Raw genomic sequence first — 15,421 nt, forward strand, 5'->3', positions numbered from 1 at the left:
CATATATAGAAAGCAACGGTTATTTGTTGATCATTCTCATTCTCAGTAACCTCTCAGGATTTAGCAGCTGAAAGGACTGATTCAGTTGCCTGAACTCAAGCGTTTTGTGCCATTAAACACAATCTAGAATATCTTACTTAGCCTTTAGTTACAAAAGGTAGCATGCATTTTGTCATATCTGCTAGTTCTGGATGAATATTTTGAATACCTTATCTTATAAGTACTAATTGTTCCTTGGACATCTGTGCATAGAAGGAGCATATGGCCATAAGGTTTCTCTCTGTGGCACTGCCACACAGATTACAATCTCTTCATAAGGCAAGACAAACCCAATGCACAATATTCCTGAAAACTTTGTGAGATTTCAGAAGGATCAATATAGGGCAAGCTGTATACAAGTTGTGTAATTCCTTCCTGTTTACAAATATACACACTCACATACATGCCCTCCAAAAAAATATTCCAAGGACAAAGCCTCAGGGTGACCAAAAGAGTCTGTGAAATCACTTTTAGCACATTATGATGGCTACTCTTCTTTCACAGTAGAATGTGCAGGAAAAAAACCTCAAAAAAAAAAAAAAAAAAAAAAAAAGAGTTATTCCTGTGTCTTCTCCCTAACGTTCCACTGTAGATAGAGTTCTTTTGCCTGATCATAGTTATGAGTGGGACAAGTGGATATATGTTCATTTCAGAAATAAAATTTTGAAAGCAAAGTGAGTTATCGCTTGTATCATAGAATAAATAATTCAGAGATCGTGTTTCAAAGACTTGCTTATGTTTTACTAGTCTAGCAAGTTTGATCAGTTTTATAGTCAAATAAGCTTTCAAAATTAAGCTTAATGGTAAGATCTCATAGCAACATCATGGTGTTTCATTTCTAAATTACTGATCATGTTTCCTCATCCAAACCTGACAGCTGTTACGTAACCCCAGTGAAGGCTGTTCTTTGCAAGCCAACTAGTTGTATATTTTGCAAGCAAGTTTTTTTAGAAAGAGAATATATGTGGGGGATGCTTTGCACTAAAAATGGGACTGCAGAATGTTCCCGAATGTAAATTGCTCTCAAGAATTAAATTAGCAATTCACAAAACCCAAGAAACATTATTTCTGACCTCATGACAACAACAAATCTATCTAATTCTTCTACAAGTCTATGTGCCAGAATCTAATTTGGCTGTCTTTAATCTTCCAAGATAAAAAGGTTTAATATTTTAGTAAACAGTTTATAAATTATATCAGACAAAGAATCTGGATGGAATTTTACAATACTCTCTGTTGATCTGTCTTCCATGCTTTCTGTCTCAGGATAAATCACTTACAGTCCTTGCTACAATGTTTTCACACTTCAGCAAATGATTTTGCTCTGCCAAGTTTGTACAACATTGAGGGAAAATATATTCTTTCTTTTGAATAAGATTACTGTATCTGGTTTTTTTCTTGTTTCTTTTAAACAACAGTTACTATTAAAGTAGTGTCATAGGTTAGAAGTGAGAGATGTCTGGTCATACTAATTGTACACGGTCTTTTTTGTGCTCATGCTAGATATACAACCAGGAGATATCTATCTATCTCTGTGTCTTGGGTTCAGCTTCAGCAGTCATTTTTTCTCCTTCTTAGTAGCTGGTGCAGTGCTGTGTTTTTGACTTTCAGCCTGGGAACAATGCTGATAACACCAATGTTTTTAGTTGTTGCTAAGTAATGTTTACTCCGACCAATGACTTTCTCAGTCTCATGCTCTGCCAGGGAGGAGGGGAAGCCAGGAGGAAGCGGAGACAGGACACCTGACCCAAACTGGCCAAAGGAGTATTCCATACCACAGCACATCATGCCCAGTATATAAACTGGGGGGAGTTATCCGGAAGGCCCAGATCACTGCTTGGATCGGGCTGGGTATTGGTCGGCGGGTGGTGAGCAATTGTATCCTCTCCCCTTGTTATTTCCCTTATCATTTTTATTATTGGTGGTAGCAGTAGTGGTTTTGTATTATACCTTAGTTACTGGACTGTTGTTATCTCAACCCATGGGAGTTACATTCTTTTGATTCTCCTCCCCATCCCTCCAGGAGCGGGGGGAGGAAGAAGTGAGAGGGAGTGAGTGAGTGGCTGCATGGTTCCGAGTTACTGGCTGGGCTTAAACCACGACAGTTCTTTGTGGTGCCCAACGTGGGGCTCGAAGGGTTGAGATAACAACAGATCTGACCAGAGTGTGTCTAATCATATTTGTGATAAGCATTCATTGTTTCAGATTAATAGTCACACAACTCATCACAATGTTGATTTATTTGCTCTCAGAGTTGTTGTGCTTGATCTCAGAGTTTCAGAATGTCCTACCTTACTTATAGCCAGTATCTGCTGTTTTAATGTTTATTGGCAGGGGGGCCTGGGCTAAGGTTATTGTTTCACAGTGCTTCATGGTAATGACTTGTAATACAATAAACTCATTGATCATGAAACTGGTCTGGCTTGTGTTCCCAGCATGGTCATCCATCACCTCTATACTTTGGGAGGTATATAATGAAACTTTTTAGCAATTGCATACTTTTTTTTTTCTCCTTGGGGGGTCAACCTACGAAGGAGGCATTCCCTTACACCCCCCACTCCCCCACCAGCCTATTTACAATAGCATTTGAGAGTTCTGAAGGTCTTGGATGGCCTTTGAATACCCTTGAGACCTGTCTGGTGATTGTGCTGGGGATCAGCATGTTGGCACATAAACGGAGTGTGTTTTATCCACAGTCATCCCTCCCTGGGAACACCTATTTCATCTGATCTCAAAAGTTAAGCAGTATTGGGTTCAAATCTGGTCTAGAACTAGACGATGATATAGGAGGACCACCAAGAGATTTTCCCTGAGGCTGGACAGTCATGAGTGGCAGGGTGTGTGGGATAGTATGGGCAAGCATCTAGGCCAGTGGACCCCTCCAGTGCTTTGGAACTTCACTACTGAACAAGTGCAAAATCCAGAAAAACTAGTAAAACACTTAAACGAGGTGTGCTGTCATTCTGGTTATACCAGAGAGGGACAAATCATGGCAACGTGCTGGGGCTTGGCCTATGCCTACAGAGCCCTGCTCAACACTATCCAGCACCTTCGAAGGGGAAAAAATGTCTCTGGATCTGATGGCAAAGCAGCAGACAACACAGCTACTCCAGCCCCAAGCACAGCAGCTACAGCAACCCCAGTGAAAAGCACAGCAATTGCCCAAACCCTGACCACAACAGACAACGCAGCTACTCCAACTCCAAGTACAGTAGCTACACCAACACCAATGACAAGCACAGCAGCTAGTCAAACCCCGACAGCAACAGACAATGCAGCTGTTGGTGTTACTCAACCTCCAAGCACAGCAGCTGCATCAACTCCAGCAACAGACACTGCAGCCACTCCAACCACAGTGATAGATTTCACCTGTCTTCCAGGGGAGCACATTGTCACCTGGTTGCTCCAATGCTGGGACAATGCCGACTGTCACGAACTAGAAGGTAGGGAAGCCAAGCAGCTGGGATCACTTGCTAGGGAAGGAGGAATTGACAAAGCGATTGCAAAGAGAAACGAGCCCTGAGCCTTTGGAGGCGGCTCTTGGCAGCTGTGAAGGAAAGGTTTCCCTACAAGGATGATGTTATGAGTCACTCAGCCAACTGGACCACAATAGAGAGAGGCATCCAGTCCCTGAGGGAATCAGCCATTCTAGAGATGATCTGTCATACGCTGGATGCCTGGAATGCATCCGTAGAAACAGATGAAGTTGAATGTACACGACCCATGTGGCAGAAACTTACACGGAGTGCATCATCATCATATGCCCACACATTGGCATCAATGACCTGGAATGACATAGCACCACCAACAGTGGATGAAATGACTCGTCAACTCCGAGAGTTCAAAGACAATCTCACCCCTTCCATCATTTCAGCTGTGGAAAAACTGTCCCAGGAGTTCAAACAATTGAGAGACGATTTATCCGATCTATCCAGCTCCCCACGTGTACCAGCCCATGTCTCAACTATTAACAGGAGGCGCCCTACTGCTTGAGAGAGAAAATATAGGAGGTACATGCCACGGGCCACCCTATGGTTTTACCTGCAGGATCACAGAGAAGACATGAGAAAGTGGGACGGAAAACCTACCGCAGTTCTGGAGCAACGGGTGCGTGAACTGAAGAGGAGGACAATGGTCAAGGATGATCCTCCCAGGAAAGCTGCTGCACCAGTCTCTGGTGAGCAGTTTCCCAGATGGAGCGAAAGAGCTGATTTTACTCCAGCTCCTGTGATAAGGAATACTAATCCCTTTCTACAAGACATAAGTGGACAATCTTATGATCACTATTACAAGGGCCCTGCCTCCAGCCAGGTGGAGTAGAGGGACAATCAGGTTTACTGGACTGTGTGGATCAGATGGCCTGGCACATCAGTCCCACAGAAGTGTAAGACTCTAGTAGATACCAGTGCACAGTGTACTCTGATGCCATCAAGGTATCAAGGGGTGGAACCCATTTATATTTCTGGAGTGACAGGAGGATCCCAAGAGTTAACTGTACTGGAGGTTGTAATCAGCTTGACTGGGAGGAAGTGGCAAAAGCATTCCATTGTGACTGGTCCAGGGGCTCCATGCATCCTTGGCATAGGCTATCTCAGGAGAGGATACTTCAAAGACCCAAAAGGGTATCGATGGGTTTTTGGTATCACTGCCTTGGAAACAGAGGAAATTAAGTAGCTGTCCACCTTGTCCGGTCTCTCAGAGGATCCTTCTGTTGTGGGGTTGCTGAAGGTCGAAGAACAAGTGCCAATCGCAACCACAACAGTGCACCGGCAGCAATATCGCACCAACGGAGACTCCCTGATTCCCATCCATAAGCTGATCCGCAGACTGGAGAGCCAAGGAGTGATCAGCAGGACCCGCTCACCCTTTAATAGCCCCATATGGCCAGTGCAAAAGTCTGATGGAGAGTGGAGACTAACAGTAGACTATCGTGGCCTGAACGAAGTCACGCCACCATTGAGTGCTGCCGTACCAAACATGCTAGAACTTCAATATGAACTGGAGTCAAAGGCAGCCAAGTGGCATGCCACAATTGATATTGCCAGTGCATTTTTCTCAATCCCTTTGACAGCAGAGTGTAGGCCACAGATCGCTTTTACTTGGAGGGGCATCCAGTGCACTTGGAACCGACTGCCCCAGGGGTGGAAACACAGCCCTGGGCTGATCCAGACTGCACTGGAACAGGGGCAAGCTCCAGAACACCTGCAATACATTGATGACATCATCGTGTGGGGTGATACAGCGGAAGAAGTTTTTGAGAAAGGGAGGAAGATAATCCAAATCCTGCTGAAGACCGGTTTTGCCATAAAACGGAGTAAGGTCAACTGACCTGCACAGGAGATTCAATTTTTGGGAATAAAATGGCAAGATGGATGTCGCCAGATCCCCACAGACGTGATCAACAAGATAACAGCAATGTCTCCACCAACTAACAAGAAAGAAACACAAGCTTTCTTAGGTGTTGTGGGGTTCTGGAGAGTGCACATCCCAAATTACAGCTCGATTGTAAGCCCTCTCTATCACGTGACCCAGAAGAAGAATGATTTCAAATGGGGCCCTGAGCAACAACAAGCCTTTGAACAAATTAAACGAGAAATAGTTCATGCAGTAGCCCTTGGACCAGTCTGGGCCGGGCCAGATGTGAAAAATGTGCTCTATACCGCAGCTGGGGAGAATGGTCCTACCTGGAGCCTCTGGCAGAAAGCTCCAGGGGAGACTCGAGGTCAACCCCTCGGCTTTTGGAGTCGGGGATACAGAGGATCCAAGGCCAGCTACACTCCCACTGAAAAAGAGATACTGGAAGCCTATGAAGGGGTTCAAGCTGCTTCAGAAGTGATTGGAACTGAAGCACAGCTCCTCTTGGCATCCCGGTTGCCTGTGCTGGGCTGGATGTTCAAAGGCAGGGTCTCCTCCACCCATCACGCAACTGATGCTACATGGAGTAAGTGGGCCACACTAATTACACAACGAGCTCGAATAGGAAATCCCAGTCGTCCAGGAATTCTAGAAGTCATCATGGACTGGCCAGAGGGCAAAGATTTTGGGATGTCACCAGAAGAGGAGGTGATGCGTGCTGAAGAGGCCCCACCATATAATGAACTGTCAGAGAGTAAAAAGCAACATGCCTTGTTTACTGATGGGTCCTGCTGTATTGTGGGAAAGCATCGGAGATGGAAGGCAGCTGTGTGGAGTCCCCTGCAAGAAGTTGCAGAAACTGCTGAGGGAGAGGGTGAATTAAGTCAGTTTGCAGAGGTGAAAGCCTTCCAGCTGGCCTTGGAAGTTGCTGAACAAGAAAAATGGCCAGTACTCTATCTCTATACTGACTCATGGATGGTGGCAAATGCCCTGTGGGGGTGGTTGCAGCAATGGAAGCAGAGCAACTGGCAACGCAGAAGTAAACCCATCTGGGCTGCTGCGCTGCGGCAAGATATCACTGCCCGGGTGCAGAACCTGGTGGTGAAGGTACGCCACGTAGATGCTCATGTACCCAAGAGTTGGGCCACTGAGGAACGCCGGAACAATCAACAGGTGGATAAATCTGCTAAGATTGAAGTGGCTCAGATGGATTTACACTGGCAACATAAGGGTGAATTATTTTTGGCCCGGTGGGCACATGACACTTCAGGCCATCAAGGCAGCGATGCAACATATAGATGGTCTCGTGATCGAGGGGTGGACTTAGCAATGGACACTATCGCCCAGGTTATTCATGAATGTGAAACATGTGCTGAAATTAAGCAAGCCAAGCGGTTAAAGCTTCTCTGGTATGGAGGACGATGGCTGAAGCACAATATGGGGAGGCTTGGCAGATTGGCTATATCACACTCCCACTGACTCACCAAGGCAAGCACTATGTACTTACCATGGTGGAAGCAACCACTGGATGGCTAGAAACTTACGCTGTGCCCCAAGCCACTGCCCAGAACACTATCCTGGGCCTTGAGAAACAAATCTTGTGGTGACACAGCACCCCAGAGAGAATTGAGTCAGACAATGGGAATCATTTCGGGAACAACCTTATAGACACTTGGGCCAAAGAGCATGGCATTGAGTGGGTATATCACATCCCTTACTATGCACCTGCCTCTGGGAAAATCGAACGGTACAATGGGCTGTTAAAAACTACACTGAGGGCAATGGGTGGTGGGACTTTCAAACACTGGGATACACATTTACCAAAAGCCACCTGGTTAGTCAAAACGAGGGGATCTGCCAACAGGGCTGGCCCAGCCCAGTCAGAACTTTTACGTACTGTAGAGGGGGATAAAGTTCTTGTGGTGCGTATAAAGAATTTGTTGGGGAAGACAGTCTGGGTTATTCCTGCTTCAGGTAAAGGCAAACCCACTTGTGGGGTTGCTTTTGCTCAGGGACCTGGATATACTTGGTGGGTAATGCAGGAAGATGGGGAAGTCTGATGTGTACCTCAAGGGGGTTTAATTTCGGGGGAAAACAGCCAATGAACTCAACTGTACGCTGTTGCCTGGTATATGGGCTTAAACCATGACACTCAGATATAAACCTTGAAAGCCATAGTTTCTCAGAATACACCTGCATCCTTTTGGAATACATTTGAAACATTCTTTTATATAGTATTTCATATTCCTCTAAATAGATGTGTTTGTTACAAATGAACAACTGATATTTAGATATTTAGCTGAGTGGTTATGTGAACAGCATCTCTGAAGATAATGAAAAGTTTGGGGGACATAGATGCCTAAAATTGTCACATTGTAAAAATATCTCATTGAAACTGGGCTCCATTCTATGTTTTGTTTGTTCGTCCTGTCTTTATTTATTATTTATATTGTAGTAAAATTTGTGAAGCAATTATGTATTATTGGTTTGCTTGCTAGTAATATCTAAGAGATAACGATGTACTTTCAAGACAGTTAGTGTCTTTGGAAAACGCTGGACAACGGCATTACAGTTATACATTGGCAGGTCCTGGCAACTTACATCTATCTATCTTTCACAAACATCTGTCTGTTAAGATCAGTTTTTCGTACATCTTGAAACATGCATCTAAAATACTGGAGAGCTCCTTATGTTTGAGTAAGTGTTGAGAAAGAACAAGCCAGATGATTAGCTCAAATACAGTATTGGCCAGTATTCTAGAGAACAGTTTCAAAAAACCAAATAAATAAACAACGATATGCTAAATGTGGGGCTGGGTTGATGAGAAGGCAGGCAACAAGCATTGTGCTAAAGTGAGTCAGTAGGGCTTTGCAGGAAATAAATTTTGTCAAGCAAATCTGATGAAATTATAAATTTGACTGGACATTAGCAATATATTTAAGAGATAAATGGATAAGCAAGAAAATCACAGGGGTGGTTTTGTTGCTCTATTTGACCCTGATGAGTGATTTTGAAGTATTACATATATTCTTGGTATGCATTCTTGTTGACTATCCAAGACAAAGTTAATTGCAATGATAAGTATCTTCACAAGGATAAAAGTAGATATGGGTGTAAAAGGACTCAGATTTTTTTGGAGAAAGGTGTAAAACAATCTAAGAATAAGAAGCTTACTAAAACAAAATAAGAATATAGGCACATTTTAAACAAAGACTGAAAATACGGAGAATTTCCAGTGCAGTGGGTTCACTGTCTATCAAAATGGAGTTTTCCAGGATACGCTTTAGTGAAACATGCAGCGTGCAATAAGTAAGCTGAAACAATTGGATACAGTTAGGCAGTAACCTTGTGAAAGCTAATAGCCTATAATATACATGAGCTAACATGGTATTAAACATAATTAAACTAAAAGAAACAATGGTATCATCGCAATAGCTTATCTATCTGCATTAAAATATCTCAAAGAAATTGACTAATTTTTAAGTGAATTATTCCAATACAGTTGAAAAAATGGTGGAAGTCCTGCTAAATACATCCTTGAAAGCACTAACACACAAACTTTTTAAAAAAGGAATTTGAAATTACACTTAAAATTACCAAGTGAATATTCAAATAATAGACTATTTTTCTTTGACTAAATTGTAGATTAATTTAATAAGGACCGTATGATCATTCATGCATCTATAAAAATATTATTTTAACCTCCGGTTTAAAATTTTTTTTTCTGAAACAATTCATTTACAGATTAAATTGTCATGTATTTTTGTTCAGACACAAATGCTCACAGTGCAATCCAACACCCATTGAAGGCTATTAGAAACCTTCCATTAGAACAATAAGCACTTTATCAAACATAGAAATTAAATAAAGTGACAAATAATAGGGTAGAAGGAAGCAGTGGAGGAGAAAATTCAGAATAAATATACAATGAATTATGGCTACAGTACAATTATTACTTGTGTGAAGGTTTCAGTATTACACCAAAAGGCTGTTTGTGAAAGGTGTATTGTGAATACGAAATAAATTTCTAACTTTTAAAAAAAATATTTCTGAAATGAATTAATAAAGTTGCATAGCCTTTTAAAAAGGAAATACGTATGACATGCTATTAGAGCTCAGGCAGGTGTCCAAACATACAATTCCAGTAATTTTGTAATGCATCAGAAACGATTGTTGAAAGTAGCTTTGAAATAAATCCCAGAAATTATTGATTGAATAGTATTTGATCAATGCAAATATTTAGAATTGAAATGTGAGATGTATCAAAATTCACAGCAAGTGTTGTTATCTGACAAGTATTCTTTTTTTCATCAAGGAAAGCATTTTCCTCAGTGCTATAGGATTTGCTAAATAGCAGATGTGGACCTATCAGTTTCCCATGACAAATATAAGGGTGTCATGGTTTAAACTCAGCCTGAAACTCAGAACCATGCAGCCATTTGCTCACACCCCCCTTTTCCCCTCGAGGCAGGATGGGGAAGAGAATCGAAAGAATGTAAAACCCACAGGTTAAGAACAGTTTAATAACTAAAGTATAATATAACGCTACTACTACTACTAATAATAATAACAATAATGATAAAAGAAATAACAAGGGAACAGAATATAAAACTAAAAGGGAAAAGGGAGAAAAACAATAAACACAGCCCGACCCAAGCAGCGATCTGCCCTTCCGGATAACTCCCCCCAGTATATATACTGGGCATGATGTGCTTGTGGTATGGAATACCCCTTTGGCTAGTTCATGTCAGGTGTCCTCTCTCTGCTCCCTCCTGGCTACTTAGCAACAACTAAAACAACAGCATGTTATCAACATTGTTCTCAGACTAAAGCCAAAACACAGCACTGCACCGGCTACTAGGAAAGAGAAAACAAAACTATTGCATCTGAAACCAGGACAAAGGGATAGATTTACTATAATCCCTTCAAATTTATTTGAACGAAAACTCTTTCCCACTTTTCCTCCTCACCCCTCCCTTTTCTTGGAGTGACTAAGACATAAAGTAGAAAATAGCTGTGTAAATGGGTTCTGTTAATTTCCTACTTGGGGAGACAGACACTGTCTTCTCAGAGTTCTTTCTCTCTCCCATCCCTCCCCACTCTACCCCTCTGCCCCTTCATATTGTTCTCTAAAACAAGCAGGAGGAAAAGTAGAACAGTCTTTCATAAAATGATTATGCCAAATTTAACAGGCTCTAGGCCATTCTCATGGCAATTTCCATCACTGAAGTAAAAGAATGGTTGAGAGCAGAAAGCCAGAATCTACTGTCTAATTTTCTGGAAGGCCACTGGCTTTCAGCACTTTAGTTCTGCTGCTCTTTCTGCTTCTTGTATTTAAGAAGAGATCTATCAACCCCAGCTTCCTTTTCTCCCACACCCTCTCCACTTCCACTCCTACCCCCCAGCTTCTCTGCAGTACCCTCATAGAGCAGTTTGGTTCACTGTGGGAACTAGAAATGTCCATTAGAGAACAATGAATCCACCTTTCTCCAACCTTTCCCAGCAAGGAGGGAGGATAGTGTGGGCTCAAGTTATAGGAAGTATGAGCAAATGAGCACAACATAACAGAAAAACATTCCTTCTGAAGAATGTGTCCTACTGTGGAGGTATTTTTGGACTGTGCATTTGCTTCTACTATTGTAGCAGTTAGAAGCCTGGATTATTGCAACTAATAAGCATGAACACCAATGGACATATGTACACATATGTGCATGAATGTGATATTTGCAGTTCCAGACCTATGCTGGATGCCAGCAATACGGTCAACATTTGATAAGAAAATAATGGAGAGATAATATGGATAGAGGAAGACCAGGCGAAGAGCAGAGAAAACCTGGTTAAATTATAGAGACCATAATTCAAATGACTGACACAAGGGGAATAATAAAAACTCCAAATATCCAACTAGCTAAATTCAGCAGAGACAGCAATTTCTCTGATTCATCCAGAGTCACTAGCATCATTCTCAACAATGCATATGTTACACATTCAAGTGTTATTCAAGTTTTGCTCAGTTATAACTTTTTTTTGCTAGCTGATTAAAATGTTTAATATTAGAACTGGCACTGATTCAACCATCACAGTTCATTAAATTACTTAGGAGATGTGGACTGCAGTAGGAAGGCCCATGTGGTAAAATGAAATGTTCTGTTTATCAAATCATACCCTGTTGTGCTATTCATTTGGTAACAAAAAATTTATTTTTCCACTCGTGTCCTCTCTCATTAATGAGTTAAAAAGTGTAGTCAGTTTATTTGCTTGTATAAATACCGGAACAATCAATCAGAGGCCAACAAAATACAGGTAAAGCTCCTCTGGAACAAAAAATGTTTCTTCTTGGAGAACTAGGTATGCTCCTTTTTATAATTTCTTGGGCTTTGTGACCTCATCAGTCTTCACATATACTAAAGTGATAAAAATCCACTATCTGACAAAGATAATTCTGATATAAAGACAAGTATTTCAGTGGTACAGCTCTGACACTTTTGTTTTGCCTTTTTTCACATGGTTTTGCCTTTGTGAAAACAGGGTGATAAATACCTTGTGTTCAGTTTGGATAAAGAAAAGCCTTGAGAATGCTAATCACTGTTTGGGCCACAGGTCCTCATCATGAGGCAATATATATGCTATTCCAGTTCAGGCTAGTGTCTCTAAGCAGCTATTCTCTTCACTCACACATTAACACCTGGAACAGATTTAGTCCTAGAGGTTTCCTGTCTGGGCAAGAAATTACCTGTTAGGGCAAAGCAGTTAATAGCAGAATGAGTTAGGTCCATTCAGTAATCGCATTTGTGAGAGTGGCTAAGTCAAGGGGAGTAGGTGTGTGTAGACTGCAAGTGTCTTTTGTTTGCTTATTTAGCATTAAAAAAACAGGTAATTTAAAATTAAAACCTTAATAAACATAAATAACTTCAGAATCTTAGAAAAATTTGTTTTCTGTTCAAATTTTTATTGTGGTATCTCTCTGGAGCGTAGCTCTGCGGGCCAGTAATGCTGTATTGCCATTGTTAGTTACATGTATATTGGGTCTGCACGGCAAGGTTTTGGTAGTGGAGGGGCTACAGGGGTATCTTCTCTAAGTAGCTGCTTCCCCAATGTCGGCTAGAGCCAATTCCAGCTGGCTCCAAGGCAGATCCACCACTGGCCAAGGATGAGTCCATCAGTAACACTGCTAGCACCTCTGGGATAACATATTTAAGGGAAAAAAAATCCCAACTGGGCAACTGCAACTGAAGGAAGAAGTGACAATGTGTGAGGGAAACAACTCTATAAACACCAAAGTCAGTGCAGAAGCAAAGGGAGGAGCTGCTTCAGGTGCCAGAGCAGAGATTCCCCTGCAGCCCATGGTGCAGCCCATGGTGAGGCAGGCTGTGCCCCTCAGCCTATGAAGGTGCATGGTGGAGCAGATATCCACCTGCAGCCCATGGAGGACCATATGGCAGAGCAGGGGATGCCCAAAGGAGGCTGTGACAGACTCTGGAGCAGGGTCCTGTTCACCATGGTCTTCACCACAGGCTGCAGGGGAATCTCTTCTCCAGCAGCTGGAGTACCTCCTCCCTCTTCTCTCACCTTGGTGTTCCCTCTGCTGCTTCTCACTCTTTTTGTTCTCTTCTCCTCCTTCCTAGCTCCCTTCTCCCCTTTCTTAAATGTTTCCCTGAGGCATCCCCATCTCTGCAGTGGGGCTCAGCCGTGCCCTGTGATGAGTGGGTTGGATCCAGCTGGACCTGACTGTGTCTGGCATGGAGCAGCCCCAACTTTTCTTCACCGAAGCCACTCTGCAGCCCTCCTGGCTAATTCCTCAACACATGCACCCAGTACATTTCTTTTTCTGTAAAAAGTAAACCTAAATTAGTACGGTTCTTTGACTAGACTACTAAGATTTCATTTACACTGCAAGTAAAATCATGGATTTATATACAATGTATGCTTTCTGCCATAACAAAATCTTGAGCGGAAGAGGAGCAAGAAAAAGTGAGAAAATGTTGACTGGTTTTACTTCAGGACTGCCTACAGTTTATCATGATAATAGCAGTTGCCATAACAATCAAATAAGGAGTTAATAGGGATCTGATTCCTTCATAAGCTTTCTGCAGCGTCCATGGGGTCAAGCTTTGAGGTACAATAAAAAGCGAACAGTTATCCCACAAAGGTCATAAAATGAGAAGCTTATAGGCCATTACAGCACCTCCCATTTTCCAAAGTGTCCCTGACATTCCTAGCAAGAATGGCACCTCTCAAGTGAAGAAGAAAAATGTCTCATTTTCTAGGAAAAAGACAGAAAAATGCAAGCATAGCAACAATAATCGCCGAATAAACAAAGTACATGCGAACAAAATGCTGACAGATCTTGAGAACTATAAAACTTTAAACCTTTTTTCTATTCAGTTTATATAACATCCTTGAACAGGCAGACTGATGCTGCTCCATCTCTCTGCAAGTTTAAGACAATCAGAAGAGCAAAGAAGCATTAAAATGTTACAGAGGGCCTTGAAGTGCTGGCAAGGACACTTTCAGAAACTTCTAACATAAGCTATCCCCTCCAGTGAAAAACCTTCTACATATTTTTTGGCTTAACCCCTGCACTGGGGCCACTGACTGCTGCCTCCCCTGCTCCAGCTTCAGCTCTAGGGGCAGCCCTGCTGAAGAGGGGGTGACACCTCCTACCTGTCACTGCCTGGCAAAACACAGCCCTTTGTATGCATGGGGCAGGTGTGGCTGAGGCACACCTGAGAAGAAAGCAGAGTGGGTTAAGAAAGTGTAATAAAAGAAATGCAAACAAGCCCCAGGGCTGAGAAGGGACAGGTAGCTACCATGGACATATTCCTCCCAGAGGAGACCTCAAGAATGCTGGAGACTTCTTGTAAATACCTCCCCCCATCATTCTTCTTTAGGATGACTATAACAGTAGACCTTGGAGTCCAGAAGGATGGTGGAAGGCTAATACTAAAGAAAGGGGGTAGATACTCATATGCTTTCTTATATAATAAATGTAAGGGTATTTCTAAGTTCGTCTGTATTGATTTGGATTATGACTGCCAGTATTCTTCTAAGTGGGCTAATAATAGCTGGCTTTTTTATTTTGATGATACTGTCAATATTTTAATTAGGCTAATTAATTAAAATTCTTGGCTCTTAAACATGTAATGTGATTCCTGCTACCCATAATGAGATCTTGAGTATAGCAAGCTATGTCTGCATTGTAAGGCAGAAAAACACTCTGGGGTTTACAGGTTGCAGGTATTGAAGTCAGACTCTGACCTACTTCCATGGAGCAATGAGAATGCTCATTGTCCCCCTGCAAAGTTTTTTTTCTGTGGAAGGAGATGTGTTTCGAATGCCAGGAAACTAGGGTGTACAGGAAAGAAGGGGCCATGCTTTAGTATATCTCTTAAGTTTGGACAGAGTGTATGTATAAAGGGATCATCAAGGAGCATACCTACCTCACAGTATTACTATAGAAATTTATACAGGTCTAGTGACAGGCATAATGCAGAATGGTATAACTATTACTTTCTGTTGTTTTGGGGCTTTTTTTTCTATTTGCTTGAATAGTTAACTTGAAGTCATTGATTTAGTGCTGATACATTATGGAGAGTCAGTAAATAAATGAATCATAGAACCATAGAACTGTTTACGTTGGAAAAGTCCAACCGTTAGCCTAGCACTGCCAGATCCACCACTAAAGCATGTGACCCCTGAATGCCACATCTGCATTTCTTTTAAATACCTCTAGGGATTCACACATTTCTTTGGGCCGCCTGTTCCAACACTTGACAACCCTTTTGGTGAAGAAATTTTTCCTAATATCCAAACTAAACCTCCCCTGGTGCAACCTGAGGCAATTTCCTCTTGTTCTATCACTTGTTACTTAGGAGACGACACCTTGCTAAAATCTCCTTTCAAGCAATAATAGAAAAAAACAGGTCACAATGAAAAACTTTTAATTATTGCTAAAGTTGTGAAACAAAACAGAAATGTGATGTTTACATCCACCTTACACTAGTACTTACAGGTCCCAAACCAAAAT

The sequence above is a fragment of the Strigops habroptila genome, chromosome 6 (genome assembly GCF_004027225.2).
Source record: "Strigops habroptila isolate Jane chromosome 6, bStrHab1.2.pri, whole genome shotgun sequence".
NCBI lineage: Eukaryota > Metazoa > Chordata > Aves > Psittaciformes > Psittacidae > Strigops > Strigops habroptila.